Below are 20203 nucleotides of genomic sequence, written 5' to 3'. Positions count from 1 at the left end.
TTCCCACTTGATTATGAATGCAGGGTAACCCCATTAAGACACGTTATTGTACTGTACTCTGGGAGTCGTAGGCCGATCTGCTGCTCTCTGCCCATATAGGCCTTCTCCTAAGTCACACACACACACACACACACACACACACACACACACACACACACACCGCACACACACACACACACACACACACACACACACACACACACACACACACACACACACACACACACACTCCATTTGTGGAGACAGTGTATTGTATGAAAGCTTGTCAGTTTAGCATAGACAGGTTTTGATGGAGACATGCCAAACACGCCATCATCACCACAACACACTTGCTTGTCTATCCAAACATTTCCAGGAATGTTTTTTCTTCTAAGATTTTTCTTTTTTCTCTCCTCACTCCACGCTCAACTCAAATGTGCCCTTGGGGTAAATTAGGCCTGAGTTTCTTCTCTGACATATTTTGTGTGGATTGTGTTGGCTAAATGATGAACAGGACTGTAGTGAAACACTGAATGTGTTTGTGTTGTTCATGTAGTTGCTTGTGTGCACATATTTTGTGACACAGGTATGTGTTCCAGTGAAATGGCACGCATGGTTTTCCCTTTCCAGTTTTATCATGTTGGAACAGTACTTGTTGGATGATGTTCTGTCGCATTGATTTCACAAGGTCTCCTTATATCAAAGCTAAATTCCTCTCAAAATCTCCTTCCTCAGTCTGACGACAAAATGGGGCATGATGTAGGCCTAGCAGCGCATGTATGGGTTTGGTTCGTCATCATATCGGTATAGAATTTTATTTTACGAAGTTAATCTCTTTGAGATTAAAAATCTATTTTGTAAAAGCGACCTGGCCAAAATAGCAGCATATAACGTTTTATACAAAGACACATTTACAACATCAAAGAGAAAGCACAGTTGGAAAACAGACATTTACCACTTGATGCTTTGGAGAGGTGTGGTGCATCTAGGGGGTCAAACAGAAGCTCTATCTTTTTCGGTGAAGAAAGACCTGTGAAAGGGTGAGATAGTGGTGAGACTTGGGAATGAACAGCAGGTGAAGGGCTTTTGAGCGTGGTGGTGGGGCCTGTTCCTTTATCTCCTCCTTCATCTGCCCTGGGGTGACCAAACTGTCATTCATTGGAAAATAAATCACTTTCTCTGCTCTGACTCATCTTTAACCCTAACAACACTGAGAATACTATAGTGAAGTAACATAGTCATGGGCAGGGCTCTAAAGTGCGGCCATTTTTATCACATATGCTCATTGTTATTTTGCTGTGCGACTTAGAATTTGAATTTGGGAGCACCAGTGCATGTAGTAAAATAATCTGCCAGAATAACTAGGCGTCGCTGTAGGGGTGAGTGGGGTAAATTGAGACATTTGTTTACATTCAGAAATACAGTATTCTTTCTAACAAAGTTATCTACATGCAGTACCTTCAGAAAGTATTCATACCCCTTGACTTATTCCACATTTTGTGTTACAGCTTAAATTCAAAATGGATGAAATTTATTTTTTTCTCTCACCCATCTACACACAATACCCCATAATGACAGTGTTTCTAGAAGTTCTTGCAAACTTATTGAAAATGAAAAACAGAAATATCAAATTTACATGAGTATTTAATACTTTGTAGAACTACCTTTGGCGGCGATTACAGCTTTGAGTCATATGTCTGTATCAGCTTTGCACATCTGGATTCGGGGATTTTCTCCTATTCTTCCTTGGAGATTTTCTCAAGCTCTGTTAAGTTAGATGGTAGCGGTGGTGAACAACAATCTTCAAGTTTTTCCACAGATGTTCAATGGGATTAAAGTTTGGGCTTCGGCTGGGCCACTCAAGGACTTTCACATTCTTGTTCTAAAGCCATTAAAGCATTGCTTTGGTTGTATGCTTGGGTTCATTGTCCTGTTGGAACGTAAATCTTCGCCCCAGTCTAAGGTCGTTTGCATTCTGAAGCAGGTTCTCATCAAGGATTTTCCTGTATTTGTCTCCATGTCTCCATTTATTGTCCCCTCTATCCTTACCAGTCTCCCAGTCACTGCCACTGAAAAGCATCTCCATACCATGATGCTGCCACCACAATGCTTCACAGTAGGGATGGTGTTAGACGAATGGTGAGCTGTGCCTGATCTTCTCCAGACATAGCGCTTTGCACTCAGGCCAAAGAGTAAAATATTTGCCTCATCAGACCATAGAATCTTTTGCCTTATGATCTCAGGGTCTTTCACGTGCCTTTTTGCAAACTCCAGGCATGCTGTCATGAGCTTTTTTTTCACAGGAATGGCTTCCGTCTTGCCACTCTCCTACAAAGTCCAGATTGGTGAAATGCTGTAGAGACTGTTGTCCTTCTGGCAGGTTCTCACATCTCAGCCAAGGAACTGTGTAATTCTGTCAGAGTGGTCATTGGGCTCTTGGTTACCTCCCTGACCAAGGTCCTTCTTGCCCAGTTGCTCAGTTTGGTCGGACAGCCAGCTCTGATCTGGGTAGTTCCATATTTTGAGACCACTGTGCTCTTGGAAACTTTCAATACTCTAGAAATTGTTTTATACCCTTCCCCAGATATATGCCTCATCGCAATTCTATCTTGGAGATCTATGGACAGTTCCTTGTATTTCATGGTATAGTTTCTGCTCTGACACGTTCTGTCAACTGTGGGACCTTAAATAGTCAGGCGTGCTTCTTTTTAAATCATGTCCAAACAATTGAATAGGTCACAGGTGGACTCCAATCAAGTTGTAGTGACATCTCAAGGATGATCAAAAGGAAATTGGATGCACCTGAGCTGAATTTGGAGTGTCATAGCAAAGGGGTGTTAATACTTATGTAAATTAGATATTTATGCCTTTCATTGTCAGTACATCTGCAAAAATCTGTGAAAACACATTTTCACTTTGTCGTTATAGCATATCGTGTGTAGATGAGTGAGAAAAAGGCTACATTTGTGTAGCAATTGTGCACGGGTGTTCGCCCTGTGCACGCCTAAATACAAGCTTTGAACAACTGCTTTTTGGGGGTCACAGGTCAAAAAGTTTGAGAACCACTGAGCTAGCAAACATTGCTGATGTGCTGTACATCTATAGGATCAGCCATGTTACCTCATTAACTAGTTAAAGAGCTTCTCCAGTACTTTTATATACTTTTTAGACAGTAGTTCTGAAAGGAGGGCTCATGAGCCAAAAGTGGTCACTGAAAATTGCATACTACGTCACATATGTGCAGATATGTGCACCACATTATTGCTTTCTCTCTCGCTCTGCTGAGTGTGAATCTTGCTAGCTGTCACTCAAATGGCGAGGGGCTGAAGCTCATTGGCTCAAACTCGAATTGCTAGGGGGCTGGCCCACGTGGGGGAAAATGTAGGTAAAATGGCGCAGCACAGCTTCCAGAGAAAACAGTCACTTTCAAACTAGGGATTTCATGGCGAATTGAGGTAAAACAGTAATTCTGCTCATAGATTATGCATGTATGAACAACACATTAACACATCCAGTCCAAAAATGCTTACTAGTCGCCAAAGTTCTGTAGCATGTCTCTCCAAACCTGGTAACTTTACTAGTATCCTAACATTTTGAGGCACAGAAAGAATGGAAAAGGGATAGCTTCTTCAGGAGATCAATGATCATAGCAATGAATGAATGACAGATTTGCACATCATCGTTCTTAAAGAGACAGTGTACAATTTTCAATGTAATGCATCTCAATGGACGGGTTAGCTGACAACTTCACGAAAACTATGCGCACTCTTCAATGGGGCAGAAGTCCATGTGTTGTTGTGATTCTAGATGGCCAGATAGCTAGCAACAATGTCAAGAAGCTGCCATGTTGGGAATTGTAGATGGCTCATTTCAACTATACTCAACAAAAATAGAAACGCAGCATGCAACAAATTTCAACAATTTTACGGAGTTACAGTTCATATAAGGAAATCAGTGAATTGAAATAAATTCATTAGGCCCTAATCTATGGATTTCACATGACTGGGCAGGGGCACAGCCATGGGCGAGCCTGGGAGGACATAGGCCCACCCACTGGGGAGCCAATCAGAATGAGTTTTTCCCCACAAAGGGCTTTATTACAGACAGAAATACTTCTCAATTTCATCAGCTGTCCGGGTGGCTGGTCTCCGACAATCCCGCAGGTGAAGAAGCCGGATGTGGAGGTGCTGGGCTGGCATGGTTACACGTGGTCTGCGGTTCATTGTCCCAAGCACAAGGTGCACCTGTGTAATATTCATGCTGTTTAATCAGCTTCTTGATATGCCACACCTGTCAGGTGGATGGATTATCTTGGCAAAGGAGAAATGCTCACTAACAGGGATGTAAACAAATTTGTGCACAACATTTGAGAGAAATAAGCATTTGTGCGTAAGGAACATTTCTGGGATATTTTATTTCAGAAGAAAAGTTTGTGGTCATACGCACATCCTTAAAAACATAGGTGCTGGGCTAATAAAGAATACTTGTATAGACAAGAAGGCCCGCACACTGTTTAAAGCTCCCAATTCACTGCTTTATTGGGAACGTTTCAATATTTTATTTCAGCTCATGAAACACTGGACCAACACCTTGCATGTTGCGTATATATTTTTGTTCAGTATAGTTTTATCCTGTTTTTGATGCCATGTCTTGTTTTGAGGTGTTTTGACTAATGTCACGTCTATGCTAATATGGCAAAATTTTGCTAGCTAGCTTACCAACAACTATCACAATTCTATTTGAGAGACAAAATGTGCTCATTGTGCAAATGTATTTATGTTTTCAATAAACACCAGAAACAAACTATAATTTATATTTTGTCAACAATCTAAGTCAACCCTGTCTGTTTTGCCCCATAGTTGCACACACACACGTCGGTTTTGTTGCTAAACAGCCAACCTGTCTATTGGAAACCTAATATTCCACAAATTACTTTGTAATTTCAATGACAGGTGTTTGTATCAACATTTTAGCTTTTATAATAAACAAATGTCTTTACAGGGTTACATATTAGTTTCTAGGGCACAACAAGTAGGCCCAATAAAGGCTCTATCTCAATCAATTAAAACATATTTTCTAGTGCTCCTAAAGTTTATGTGGTGCTCCTAACCTTTTTAGGAACATTTTAATTTAGAGCCCTGGTCACGGGGAAGTGTGTATGCTGTATGATGGAACAGTCTATATGAGTAGCAATGTAGTGAAGCTTTGCACAAAGAGGAAATCCTATAAGGATTTAGTTGTAGATAAAGTTGCTGGAAAACCTTTAGTTGTAGTTGTTAAGTTTAGTTGTCACGATCACTCCTTTATTCAAAGAACAGATGGTTAAAATATTAATTTCCCAATTTGATCTGAGCCCACACTGGATTCAAAACAGCTATTTTCACCATGCATAGTATTTTTTTCTAAGAGCAGTGAACTAGCTGTATAAAATGGATGTGGGAAATACATCCACTCTAGAAAACAGAGCCATTATCACATGTTTTACAGTCAAATGAAACAAAACCCTTCGCCATACAACAATGTCTGTCAGTTTCCCTAATTGTCGAGAGAAGATGTCCCGCAACTCCGTGGGACATAATCCAGGCGTTTCAATGTTTTGAAAGGCCTCCTGCAACTGTACTCCAAAAATCTTTAGATCTCTGTCCCTTCGTGATTAACGACAGAACTATGTGTCATGAGCTATAATTCACGTGTCTTTGGTTAGCGCTGAGTGCTAGCCGTCTGGGAGCAGTGACAGCTCATATAGCCCTGCTGTTATGTATAGTGGCCCGTGGGGCTGTACTCATGATGTGTCAAGGTATAATTATTGTGATTTCTTTCCCACAGGTTGGTGATGAGGCTTCTGTCAGAGCGCCAAGGGGAAGTTGTCACACCCAGATCTGTTTCACCCGTCTTTGTGATTGTCTCCACCTCCTTCCAGGTGTCGCCCATCTTCACCATTATCCCCTGTGTATTTATACCTGTGTTCTCTGTTTGTCTGTTGCCAGTTAATTTTGTTTCTTCAAGCCTACCAGCGTTTTTGTTCTCAGCGCCTGCTTTTCCCAGTCTCTCTTTTCTCGCCCTCATGGTTTTGACCCTTGCCTGTCTTGACTCATAGCCCGCCTTCCTGACCACTCTGCCTCCCCCTGAGCCTGCCTGCCGTCTGGTACCGTTGCCCCACCTCTGGTTTACTGACCCCTGCCCACCTTGACCTGTCTATTGCCTGCCCCTGTTGGAATATTAAAACATTGTCAATTCGATGTGTCTGCATCTGGGTCTTACCTTGATTTCTGATAGAAATAATACATTTGGAATCAAGTTGTAACCAAAAAAGTGTTACTCAAATCAAAATATTTGTTATATTTGAGATTCTTCAAAGTAGCCACCCTTTGCCTTGATGACAGCTTTGCACACTCTTGGCATTCTCTCAACCAGCTTCATGAGGTAGTCACCTGGAATGCATTTCTATTACCAGGTGTGCCTTGTTGAAAGTTAATTTGTGGAATTTCTTTCCTTCTTAATGCATTTGAACCAATCAGTTGTGTTGTGACATGGTAGGGGTGGTATACAGAAGATAGCCCTATTTGGTAAAAGACCAAGTTCATATTATGTCAAGAACAGCTCAAATAAGCAAAGAGAAACGACAGTCCATCATTACTTCAAGACATGAAGGTCAGTCAATACGGAAAATTTCAAGAACTTAAAAAGTTTCTTCAAGCGCACTTGCAAAAACCATCAAGCGCTATGATGAAACTGTCTCTCATGAGGACCGCCACAGGAAGACCCAGAGTTACCTCTGCTACAGAGGATAAGTTCATTAGAGTTAACTGCACCTCAGAATAAAGCCCAAATAAATGCTTCACAGAGTTCAAGTAACAGACACATCTCAACATCAACTGTTCAGAGGAGACTGCGTGAATCAGGCCTTCATGGTTGAATTGCTGCAAAGAAACCACTACTAAAGGACACCAATAATAAGAAGAGACTTGCTTGGGCCAAAAAACACGAGCAATGGACATTTGACCGGTGGAAATCTGTCCTGTGGTCTGATGAGTCCAAATTTGAGATTTTTGGATCCAACCGCCATGTCATTGTGAGACAGAGTAGGTAAATGGATGATCTCCGCATATGTGGTTCCCACCTGAAGCATGGAGGAGGTGGTGTGATGGTGTGGGGGTGCTTTGCTTAGAATTCAAGGCACACTTAACAAGCATGGCTACCACAGCATTCTGCAGCGATACGCTGCAGAGGGACTATAATTTGTTTTTCAACAGGACAATGACCCCAAATACACCTCCAGGCTGTGTTAGGGCTATTTGACCAAGAAGGAGAGTGATGGAGTACTGCATCAGTTGACCTGGCCTCCACAATCACCCAACCTCAACCAAATTGAGATGGTTAGGGATGAGTTGGATGGCAGAGTGAAGGAAAAGCAGCCAACAAGTGCTCAGCATATGTGGGAACTCCTTCAATACTGTTGGAAAAGCATTCCTCATGAATCAAATCAAAGTTTGTCACGTGCGCCGAATACAACAGGTGTTGACCTTACAGTGAAATGCTTACTTACAGGCTCTAACCAATAGTGCGAAAAAAAGGTATGTGTGTGTGTGTGTGTGTGTGTGTGTGTGTGTGTGTGTGTGTGTGTGTGTGTGTGTGTGTGTAGGTAAGTAAAGAAATAGAACAACAGTATAAAGGCATTTGAAAATAAGAGTAGCAAGGCCATATACAGACACCAGTTAGTCAGGCTTATTGAGGTAGTATGTACATGTAGGTATGGTTAAAGTGACTATGCATATATGATGAACAGAGAGTAGCAGTAGCGTAAAAAGAGGGGTTGGCGGGTGGTGGGACACGAAGCAGATAGCCCGGTTAGCCAATGTGCGGGAGCACTGGTTGGTCGGGCCAATTGAGGTAGTATGTACATGAATGTATAGTTAAAGTGACTATGCATATAAGATAAACAGAGAGTAGCAGCAGCGTAAAAGAGGGGTTGGGGTGGGACACACAATGCAAATAGTCCGGGTAACCATTTGGTTACCTGTTCAGGAGTCTTATGGCTTGGGGATAAAAACTGTTGAGAAGACTTTTGGTCCTAGACTTGGCACTCCGGTACCGCTTGCCATGCAGTAGTAGAGAGAACAGTCTATGACTGGGGTGGCTAGGGCCTTCCTCTAACACCGCCTGTTGTAGAGGTCCTGGATGGCAGGCAGCTTGGCGCCAGTGATGTACTGGGCCGTACGCACTATCCTCTGAAGTGCCTTGCGGTTGGAGGCCGAGCAATTGCCGCACCAGGCAGTGATGCAACCGATCAGGATGCTCTCGATGTTGCAGCTGTAGAACCTTTTGAGGATCTCAGGACCCATGCCAAATCTTTTTAGTTTCCGGAGGGGGAATAGGCCTTGTCGTGCCCTCTTCACGACTGTCTTGGTGTGTTTGGACCATTCTAGTTTGTTGTTGATGTGGACACCAAGGAATTTGAACCTCTCAACCTGCTCCACTACAGCCCCATCGATGAGAATGGGGACGTGCTCGGTGCTCCTTTTCCTGTAGTCCACAATCATCTCCTTAGTCTTGGGGGATAGGTTGTTATTTTGGCACCACCCGGCCAGGTCTCTGACTTCCTCCCTATAGGCTGTCTCGTCGTTGTCGGTGATCAGGCCTACCACTGTTGTGTCGTCTGCAAACTGATGGTGTTGGAGTCGTGCCTGGCCATGCAGTCGTGGGTGAACAGGGAGTACAGGAGGGGACTGAGCACGCACCCCTGGGGAGCTCCAGTGTTGAGGATCAGCGTGGCAGATGTTTTGCTACCTACCCTCACCACCTGGGAGCGGCCCGTCAGGAAGTCCAGGATCCAGTTGCAGAGGGAGGTGTTTAGTCCCAGGTTCCTTAGCTTAGTGATGAGCTTTGTTGGTACTATGGTGTTGAACGCTGAGCTGTAGTCAATGAATAGCATTCTCACATAGGTGTTCCTTTTGTCCAGGTGGGAAAGGGCAGTGTGGAGTGCAATAGAGATTGCATCATTTGTGGATCTGTTAGGGCGGTATGCAAATTGGAGTGGGTCTAGGGTTTCTGGGATAAATGTGTTGATGGCTATGGACGTGAGTGCTAAGGGTCTGTAGGCATTTAGGCAGGTTGCCTTTGTGTTCTTGGGCACAGGGACTATTGTGGTCTGCTTGAAGCATGTTGATATTACAGACTCAATCAGGGACATGTTGAAAATGTCAGTGAAGACACCTGCCAGTTGGTCAGCACATGCCCGGAGCACACGTCCTGGTAATCCGTCTGGCCCCGCAGCCTTGTGTATGTTGACCTGTTTAAAGGTCTTACTCACGTTGGCTACGGAGAGCGTGATCACACAGTCGTCCGGAACAGCTGATGCTCTCATGCATGCCTCAGTGTTGCTTGCCTCAAAGCGAGCATAGAAGTGATTTAGCTCGTCTGGTAGGCTCGTGTCACTGGGCAGCTCGCGGCTGTGCTTCCCTTTGTAGTCTGTAATAGTTTGCAAGCACTGCCACATCCGACGAGCATCGGAGCCGGTGTAGTATGATTCAATCTTAGCCCTGTATTGACGCTTTGCCTGTTTTATGGTTCATTGCAGGGCATAGCGGGATTTCTTGTAAGCTTCCGGGTTAGAGTCCCGCACCTTGAAAGCGGCAGCTCTACCCTTTAGCTCAGTGCGAATGTTGCCTGTAATCCATGGCTTCTGGTTGGGGTATGTACGTATAGTCACTGTGGGGGATGACATCCTCAATGCACTTATTGATAAAGCCAGTGACTGTGAATATGTGGTGTATTCCTCAATGTCATCGGAAGAATCCCGGAACATGTTCCAGTCTGTGATAGCAAAACAGTCCTGTAGTTTAGCATCTGCTTCATCTGACCATTTTTTTATAGACCGAGTCACTGGTGCTTCCTGCTTTAATTTTTGCTTGTAAGCAGGAATCAGGAGGATAGAGTTGTGGTCGGATTTACCAAATGGAGGGCGAGGGAGAGCTTTGTACGCGTCTTGGTGTGGAGTACAGGTGATCTAGAATTTTCTTCCCTCTGGTTGCATATTTAACCTCTCTAGGGTAGGTGGCACCAAATCGTCCCACCTATGTAACAGCCAGTGTAATCCCGTGGCGCGTTATTCAAAAACCTCAAAAATGCTAAAACTTCAATTTTTCAAACATATGACTATTTTACACCATTTTAAAGACAAGACTCTCGTTAATCTAACCACACTGTCCGATTTCAAAAAGGCTTTACAACGAAAACAAAACATTAGATTATGTCAGCAGAGTACCCAGCCAGAAATAATCAGACACCCATTTTTCAAGCTAGCATATAATGTCACATAAACCCAAACCACAGCTAAATGCAGCACTAACCTTTGATGACCTTCATCAGATGACAACCCTAGGACATTATGTTATACAATACATGCATGTTTTGTTCAATCAAGTTCATATTTATATCAAAAACCAGCTTTTTACATTAGCATGTGACTAGCATGTGACTAGCATTCCCACCGAACACTGCCGGTGAATTTACTAAAATACTCACGATAAACGTTCACAAAAAGCATAACAATTATTTAAAGAATTATAGATACAGAACTCCTCTATGCACTCGATATGTCCGATTTTAAAATAGCTTTTCGGTGAAAGCACATTTTGCAATATTCTCAGTAGATAGCCCGGCATCACAGGGCTAGCTATTTAGACACCCAGCAAGTTTAGCACTCACCAAAGTCAGATTTACTATAAGAAAAATGTTATTACCTTTGCTGTCTTCGTCAGAATGCACTCCCAGGACTTCTACTTCAATAACAAATGTTGGTTTGGTTCAAAATAATCCATAGTTATATCCAAACAGCGGCGTTTTGTTTGTGCGTTCAAGACACTATCCGAAAGGGTAAATAAGGGTGACGAGCATGGCGCAATTCGTGACAAAAAATATTGCATTACCGAAATATTGCATTACCGTACTTCGAAGCATGTCAACCGCTGTTTAAAATCAATTTTTATGCCATTTTTCTCATAAAAAAGCGATAATATTCCGACCGGGAATCTGCGTTTAGGTAAACAGACGAAAGAAAATAAAGCATTCGGTCGACTCGGGCACGCGCCTAAGCCCATAGTACTCTGATCGGCCACTTGCCAAAAGCGATAATGTGTTTCAGCCAGAGGCTGCCTCGATATCGTTCAGCTTTTTCCCGGGCTCTGAGAGCCTATGGGAGCCGTAGGAAGTGTCACGTTAGAGCAAAGATCCTCAGTCTTCAATAAAAAGAGCCAAGATGAAACACAACTTGTCAGACAGGCCACTTCCTGCATGGAATCTTCTCAGGTTTTGGCCTGCCATTTGAGTTCTGTTATACTCACAGACACCATTCAAACAGTTTTAGAAACTTTAGGGTGTTTTCTATCCAAAGCCAATAATTATATGCATATTCTAGTTACTGGGCAGGAGTAGTAACCAAATTAAATCGGGTACGTTTTTTATCCGGCCGTGTCAATACTGCCCCCTAGCCCTAACAGGTTAACATGTTGATAGAGATTTGGTAGAACTGATTTAAGTTTTCCTGCTTTAAAGTCTCCGGCCACTAGGAGCGCCACCTCTGGGTGAGTGGTTTCCTGTTTGCTTATTTCCTTATACAGCTGACTGAGTGCGGTCTTAGTGCCAGAATCTGTTTGTGGTGGTAAATAAACAGCCACGAAAAGTATAGCTGAGAACTCTCTAGGCAAGTAGTGTGGCCTGCAATTTATCACAATATACTCTACTTCAGGCGAGCAAAATCTAGAGACTTCCTTAAATTTCGTGCACCAGCTGTTGTTTACAAATATGCACAGACCGCCCCCCCCCCCTCGTCTTACCTGAGTGTGCTGTTCTATCTAGTTTATTGTCTAATGATTGCACGTTGGCGAGTAATATTGACGGTAACGGCAGCTTTACTACTCGCCTTCTGCGGGTCCGGACGAGGCATCCGGCTCTTCGTCCTCTGCGTCGCTTCCTTTTGCAAATAATTGGGATGTCTGCCCTGTGGGCTGTTTGGAGAATATCGTGTGAGTCCTGTTTGTTGTTGTTGTTGAAAAAATCTTTGTCTACTCCGAGCTGAGTCATCACTGTCCTGATATCCAGAAGCTCTTTTCTGCCGTAAGATACGGTTGCAGAAACATTATGTACAAAATCATTTACAAATATCGCGAAACAAACCACATAACAGCACAATTGGTTAGGAGACGCCATCTCCTCCGGCGCCATCTTGTACATGCTGGTTGAGAGAATGCAAAGAGTGTGCACAGCTGTCATCAAGGCAAAGGGTGGCTACTTTGAAGAATCTCAAAAAGCTATTTTTTGGTTACTACATGATTCCATATGTGTTATTTCATAGTTTTGATGTATTCACTATTATTCTACAATGTAGAAAATAGTAAAAATGTCACGGTAGTCGAAGAGATTAGACCAAGGCACAGCGGGTTGCGTGCTCATCATGATTTATTTATAAGTGAACACGAAAACAATAAACAAGGAACGACAGTTTTGCAGGCTAAACAAACAGCAGTGCAAAGACAACTACCCACAAAGGGACAGGTGAAAAACAAGCTCCTTAAGTATGACTCTCAATCAGAAACAACAATGTACAGCTGTTCCTGATTGAGAGCCACACCAGGCCAACAAAGTAATACACAACATAGACAACCTAGAATGCAAAAACAAGAACATAAACCAAAAACCCCGGAACACATAAATACAACACCCCTCTAAGTACACACACACCCCGAACCATATAAAACAAATACCCCTCTACCTAAATACCTAGCCCAAACCACATGAAACAAACACCCCCTGCCACGTCCTGACCAAACTAAAATAACAAATAACCCCTTATACTGGACAGGACGTGACAAAAAAAATAAAGAAAAACACTTGAATGAGTTGGTATCTCCAAACTTTTGACTGGTACTGTATATGTTTATTTTCTTTTGAAAATCTCCCACTAAACCACACAATTAAAAAAAAATTCAAATCAAGGGAGACCTGGCAAACAGGTTAGAGCACTCATGTAAAAGGCAAATCCATAACATCAGCTATGGTATGGATAAAGACAATGCGACACAACCACAGCTGCAAGAATGTGTTGTCTCTCTATAATGTTGGCTAATTCAACAATTTCCAGACCCAACGAATAACAGAACAGTCTGAAGGATGCTGTTGCAGTATTGTAGTCTACTCTACTGTATTGTAGCCTACTCTACATTTAGTAATGTTGTACTGTAGCCTACTGTATCCCATATCAACCAGCTTGCCGTTTGAAAGCAAAGTTGACTTACCGGTCTGCTGTTCTTGGGAACTACTAGAAGGAGGCATCCACATAGGAGGTTAGCTAGCTAGCGCCTTGGCTTAGGAAGCTAACAGCGCTAACGTTAGCATGTTAGCTATCAAACTATCCATCAAAAATGTTGAGGTCAAAAACAAAATAAACTATGTTAAGCCATGCTGATATAGTAAGTCCAATCGGTCTGAAATAATTAACAGGCTGAACGTACATTTGTGACTCACTAGGTAACTTCAACTTGCTAGCAAGGTGACTGCTGCTGGTGGAAGAAATATCATGTCTTAATTTTAATAGTTTTTTTGGCAGTTAATATCCCCTCTTACTGTTTACAGTGTTATAGGCAGAGTTGCAAAGAAAAAGCCATATCTCAGACTGGCCAATACAAAGAAAAGATTAAGATGGGCAAAAGAACACAGACACTGGACAGAGGAACTCTGCTAAGAAGGCCAGCATCCCAGAGACGCCTCTTCACTGTTGACATTGAGACTGGGGTTTTGCGGGTACTATTTAATGAAGCTGCCAGTTGAGGACTTGTGAGGCATCTGTTTCTCTAGACAGTTTAAGGTACTTGTCCTCTTGCTCAGTTGAGCACCGGGGCCTCCCACTCCTCTTTCTATTCTGGTTAGAGACAGTTTGCGCTGTTCTGTGAATGGGAGTAGTACACAGCGTTGTACGAGATCTTCAGTTTCTTGGCAATTTCTCACATGGAATAGCCTTCATTTCTCAGAACAATAATAGACTGACGAGTTTCAGAAGAAAGTGCTTTGTTTCTGGCCATTTTGAGCTTGCAATCGAAGTCACAAATGCTGTTGCTCCAGATACTCAACTAGTCTAAAGACTGCCAGTTGTATTGCTTCTTTAATCAGCACAACAGTTTTCAGCTGTGCTAACATAATTGCAAAAGGGTTTTCTAACGATCAATTAGCCTTTTAAAATAATAAACTTGGATTATCCCACACAACGTGCCATTGGAACACAGGAGTGATGGTTGCTGATAATGGGCCTCTGTACGCCTATGTATATATTCCATAAAAAATCTGCCGTTTCCAGCTGCAATAGTAATTTATAACATTAACAATGTCTACACTGTATTTCTGATCAATTTGATGATATTTTAATGGACAAAAAAATGTGTTTTTCTTTCAAAACCATGGACATTTCTAATTGACTCCAACTTGTGAACGGTAGTGTATATATATACATTTTTATGAATTATGAACTATATTAATATTCACATTCCACATTCCATGGAATATTAACATTCCACCCGTGAGGTCACTAGATGGCGATTTGGCCATTTGATTGCAGGAAAGGGCTACAAAAAAATAATAATATTACCATCAAGTATCATCATCAATAATTCTCACAGCTTGCTAAAGCATTGTGAACTGCGCTGGCAAAGAGTTCTGAGTAGCGTAGTTTGGCTACGAGCATCATGAGTTTGCGCCCAGTGCTGAGCAATCGTTTTTTTGATTTTTTTGTGCACTACAAAGAAGGCATATATTGATGTTCTCCGGACCTTTTCTAAGGTCCAAAATCAAAGTCTATTTCTAGTGATTAGTCTGAGCTAGATACCTACAATTTTGCTGCGAAACTTCAAGTTCGCTCCACTGTAACCCTCCAATTGCAGCTCTATACATAACTCTCTGCGGCAGTGCTGTTGCTATGCTTACTACTGGCTTTAAGGGGCCCAAATTTCCAGGCCATTTATCAATAAAAGATTGTTTTGGAATGCTGTCTGGCCAGTGAGTTTGAACTAGACTGCAGACCACATCCTCTGGCCGCGGCTGCCCATCCAGATACATGTCATGAATAATGGGTTGCTCATTGGAAGTAGCTGCTTGTGATTTATGTGCGTGCAGGGTCTCTGGCAGAGGATGTGTGTGTCCTGATGGAAGTCCAGGATCCCCCAGAGCATTTTTTCTCCTGCTTTCCCGGAGTCTGTCGCTGCCAGTGCCCCTAGACGGACCTGAGCTCATCTGAGCGAGGCCCCTGTTAAATCGTGTTAATACCTGGATGGCAGGGTGACAGTCGGAGTTACCTCACACACACACAAAGGCACACATACACACACACACACACATAGACATAAAGTATACTCATACCACACACAGATGAGCTTGTATAAACACACACACACTCACAGACATTTGCTCATGCACACACACAAACACACATACACACATAAACAACACACACATACACACACTTGAGTTTGATTTTCAACATCTGTTTTGACCACATCTGATAAACAGACTCCCCTCTGGTCAGTATGAGTTGTGGGCTTGTGGCTGTAGTCTTTGTGTTTGGTGTTTGTAACTTTGTTACTATGACAAACTTCATCAACATCATTATGACTTGTGCAGGTGTATTTCGTAAATGTATCAAATGGTTAAAGGGATAGTGCGATATTTTGGTAATTAAGCCATGCATACCATTTTTATGTCTCTGCGTGCAGTTTGAAGGAAGTTGAAGGTAGCGCTATTGGAAGTTTCCAGAACAGCTCGCACTATCCCTTTAATATGGTATCAATTTATCATACTGTATCCACTGTATGTCCACAATGAAGTGAACCAGATTGAGATGGTCTCATAGAATAGGCTACAGTGGTTGATGGCCCTGGCGATGAATCAGAGAATATTCCAGTGTCTGTGTGTGTGTGTGTGTGTTGGGGGGGGGGGGGGGGTCGTAGAAAGCAAACAGACTGGTACGGGTAGAAGGTAGGCAGCTCTTTCGGCACCCAGGTTGTCGCTCCCCATGGGCACATCAAGGCCGGTATGGTGGCTGGGCCAGGAGCTGCTGACATCGCCGCCAGATTCAAAGAGATCCTCCAGTATGATCCTGGCAGAGCAGGGCCGGCCTAGCACAGGGAACAACGCTTCCCATTCAGAGCTGGGCCTGGGAAAACACAGGGTTAAAGCCCTGCACGGACTTCCCCTGCTCTCTGGGCTCTCAGGCAAGTGGACTTACAGGTGCTGCACACCCATCTCCTCCTCTCCTCTCCCTCCTCCTCTCCTCCTGAGGGATTCCTTCAGAGTTGGCAGGACTGGTGGCTTAGTGCTGTTGCTTTTTCAATTGACTGCGTCCTGTAATAGCCAGAGTGTTGCTGTAACATTGTTATTCCATTGGCTGGTCTAGTGGAACTCTGCTGCGCCCGACTAGACCTGTCCCCCCCCCCCCGTGGTGTGATGTTCTGTGTTATTAGCGTGAACTCGCAATTTTTAAAAGTTTCAATTTGCTAGTAAGAAAAGTCCGTAGGCCTATAACCTTCTGCTAGAATGAACAATATGCATCTTCTAGAGATTAGACACAAAGTGATCGATGACAGGTAAACAGTGCTGGTTTGTCAATCTGCTGTCTGTCCCACCTCTCGGTACCTGTGTTACTTTTGTGTGCTCTGATTGGCTACAATCATAATGTAAGTGGTAACTTGAGTTGAAAGCCACTTAATTATTATTTTGTGGCACATATGTTTATTTTCTTTGGTGTGTTTCATTGGCCTAATAGCCAGCTACGGAGTCGAGCGCAGGTTGATGGAAATGTCGTAGAGCTCTGAGACAGGATCGTGTCGAGGGGAATCTGGAGAAGGGTACCAAAACATTTCTGCAGCATTGAAGGTCCCTAAGAACACACTGGCCTCCATCATTCTTGAATGGAAGAGGTTTGGAACCACCAAGACACTTCCTAGAGCTGGCCGCCTGGCCAAACTGAGCAATCGGGGGAGAAGGGCCTTGGTCAGGGAGGTGACCAAGAACCCAATGGTCACTGACAGAGCTCTAGAGTCTCCTCTGTGGAGAACCTTCCAGAAGGACAACCATCTCTGCAGCACTTCACCAATCAGGCCTTTATGATAGATTGGCCAGACAGAAGCCACTCCTCAGTAAAAGGCACATGACAGCCTGCTTGGAGTTTGCCAAAAGGCACCTAAAGACTCTCAGACCATGAGATACAAGATTCTCTGGTCTGATGAAACGAAGATTGAACTCTTTTGCCTGTATGCCAAACGTCACGTCTGGAGGAAATCTGGCACCATCCCTACAGTGAAGCGTGGCGGTGGAAGCATAATGTTGTGGGGATGTTTTTCAGTGGCAGGGGCTGGGAGACTAGTCAGGATTGGGCAAAGATGAACGGAGCAAAGTACAGAGAGATCCTTGATGAAAAGCTGCTCCAGAGCGCTCAGGACCTCAGACTGGGGCAAAGGTTCATCTTCCAAAAACACAACAACCCTAAGCACACAGCCTAGACAATGCAGGAGTGGCTTGTACAATGATGTTTGTATGAACTCGAACCCAGTCGCAGAGAAACACAGCAAGCAGAGTTAAGGGTAAATCCAGATCTTTACTTAAAGTCTTGACAGAAACAAGGTAACCGCACAAGAATGCACTAAACAAAACATAAGACCTAAGCAAGGATCCAGGCCAACAGAGGAACCTAAAAAGCCAGGCAACCAGCTGAACAGAGAGGGTAATCAAACACAAGTGAAACCAATAAGAAACAATCAGGGTAACCTGGAAACTAGAAACAAGATAAGGGTGCCCCCCAGCGGTAACCTAAGGAAACACACTCAAATTAAAACAGAAACTGTGACAAGACCCCCCGATTGAGTCCGGGGTCCAGAATATCCCGAGCCGAAACCCAGGATCGCTCCTCAGGACCATAACCCTCCCAGTCCATGAAATGCTGAGTCCATGCCAGAACTAATGACTGGAGAAGATGCGTCACACCGTGTTGGCTGGCTGTCCTGCTACCAGAGGACTGAACACCACAGGATTGAGTCTGGAGATGTGGAAGGTGGGAGGAATCCTCATGGACCAGGGAAGACAAAGACGATAGGCCACTGGATTGATGCGCCGTAGAAACTTGAATGGCCCAACGTACAGGGGTGCCAACTTCCTAAATTCCACGTGAAGAGGCATATCCCTAGTAGACAACCAGACCATCTGGCCTGGATGCAGGGAGGACTCGAGCGGAGATGACGGTTGGCCTTTCGTTGAACCCAAGCTGAGGACCTCTTCCAGGTCCGGCGGCAACGAGAGATGAGACGTTCAGCGGAAGGGACTGCCACTTCAATCTCCTGATCTGGAAACAGAGGAGGCTGGTAACCTGGAATGGTGACAGGCAGGTGGAGGAACACTGGAGAGTGTTGTGTGCGTACTCCACCCAAGGAAGGTGCTGACTCCAAGTGGCGGGGTTGGTGGACACATAGCATCGTAAGGCGGTCTCCAGATCCTAGTTCACCTGTTCCGTTTGACCGTTAGACTGAGGGTGATAGCCCAAGGACAAACTGGCTGATGACCGCAGAAGATGTACAGAATGCCCTCCAGAATCTGGAGGCAAACTTGGGGCCCCGGTCGGAGACGATGTCCAGAGGAAGTCTGTGAAGGCAGAAAACATGCTGAATGACTAGCTGAGCAGTCTCACCGGCAGATGGAAGCTTAGGCAGCGGAATGAAATGTGCCACCTTGGAAAAGCGGTCCACAATGACTAGGATGACAGTGTGGCCCTCTGAGGATGGAAGACCCATGATGAAATCTATAGAGAGATGAGACCAGGGTCGAGAAGGTGTTGGCAGAGGATGAAGAAGCCCCAGAGGCTGCTGACGAGGAGTCTTGTTGGGCGCATGTCGGACAGGCAGCCATGAAGGTCCGAGTGTCCGCCTTCACCGAGGGCCACCAAATCCTCCTCCTCAAATACTCTAGCGTTCGCTGCCCTTCCGGATGAGAGGTGAGATGCGACGAGTGAGCCCACTGAAGTGCCTTGGACCGTGCCCCAAAAGGAACAAAAAGTCTGTTAGAAGGGCAGCCGTCAGGAACTGCCTCCCTACCTTGCGCCTCTCTCACTACAGTCTCTATAACCCAGGACACCAGTGTGAGGATGAGTGACCTGGGGATGATGGTTCTAAGTGGCCGATCCTCACTGGAGCTGGGAAACTGGCAAGACAGAGCATCAGGCTTCACGTTCTAAGACCCCGGACGGTAAGATAATGTGAATCTGAATCGAGTGAAGAAAAGAGCCCAACAAGCCTGTCGGGGACTGAGGCATTTAGCCTCCTGGATGTAGGCCAGGTTCTTGTGATCCGTCTAAACCATAAAAGGATGTTCCGAACCCTCCAACCAGTGCCCCCACTCCTCCAAAGCCAGTTTGACCGCAAGAAGCTCCCGATTGCCGACATCATAGTTCCTCCCTGCTGGAGTAAGACGCCTGGAGTTGAAGGCACAGGGATGAAGCTTTTGGTCTTTAGCCGAGCGCTGAGACAAAACCGCACCCACGCCAATGTCAGAGGCATCCACCTCTACCACGAAGATAGAGAAGGATCCGAATGAACGAGAATGGGTGGAGAAGAAAAACGACGTTTCAGGTCTTGGAATGCCTTCTCAGCAGTAGAGGTCCGGCTTACATGCCCAGCCGAGCCCTTGGTGAGCACTGTCAATGGCGTAGCCACAGAACTAATGTCTCTCACAAATCTGTGGTAGAAGTTAGCAAAACCCCAAAAACGCTGAACTTGCTTGACAGTGCTGGGCCGTGGCCAGTTGACCACCGCGTCTACCTTTTGGGAGTCCATCCGTACACAGCCTTGAGACACAATGTACTCCAGGAAGGAGATCTGAGGAACGTGAAACCCACACTTTTTGGCCTTCATGAACAAGTGGTGAGAAAGGAGTCTTTGAAGGACCTGGCGAACATGTTGGACATGTTCAACCATGGACCTGGGTAAAATGAGGATGTCATCCAGGTATGCAAACATGAACTGGTGAAGGAAGTCATGCAGCACATCATTAAACAGGGCCTGAAAAATGGCTGGAGCATTAGAAAGTCCAAACGGCATGACATGGTACTCATAATGTCCATTTGGGGTGTTGAATGCTGTCTTCCACTCGTCTCCCTGTCTGATCCGCACCAGATTGTACGTGTTCCATAAATCAAATT

The sequence above is a fragment of the Salmo salar genome, chromosome 18 (assembly GCF_965601325.2).
Source record: "Salmo salar chromosome 18, fSalSal1, whole genome shotgun sequence".
In the NCBI taxonomy this organism is placed as follows: domain Eukaryota; kingdom Metazoa; phylum Chordata; class Actinopteri; order Salmoniformes; family Salmonidae; genus Salmo; species Salmo salar.
This window is presented reverse-complemented; position numbering follows the sequence as displayed.